Genomic DNA, 544 nt, shown 5'->3' with positions numbered 1-544 from the left:
TTATTCCCTCCAGTCGCCTAGACGTGCGCGCTACGACTGCGCATGCGCGATTACCTCTTCAGCCACACAGCTGTCAGTTCAATGACCGCCCAGTGTTATTATTATGGATTGACCGATATGACGAGGATGTATTTATGAATAAATATATTTAGATCATCTTATGTCGAGCTTCTGGAATCGGATTGAATGAAACTAAAATATATACTGTATAAATAATAACCACTGTTTATATACCACCATTCATAGGCCTATGTACATATTTAGCAGATGCATTTATAAAAAAAACAACTCACAGTTTATTCCAATACATGCAGCCTATTTATTATTAGTTGACATTGGGAAAGGAACCCAGTATCTTGATCGAGGGTCAATCCCCCTAACGACTAGACATCCCTGCACTCTCATATAGTGCATTACTTGAATTAAATTTAAATAAATAAATAAAGAAGTTAATATATATGGATATACATATATGCCTTTAACAGTAGGCCTACCGGTAGAACGGTTCATTGATCAGCCCTGGGCCGGCCCTGTCTTTCTGATA

Source organism: Micromesistius poutassou (genome assembly GCF_964030765.1).
Source record: "Micromesistius poutassou genome assembly, chromosome: 5".
NCBI lineage: Eukaryota > Metazoa > Chordata > Actinopteri > Gadiformes > Gadidae > Micromesistius > Micromesistius poutassou.
This window is presented reverse-complemented; position numbering follows the sequence as displayed.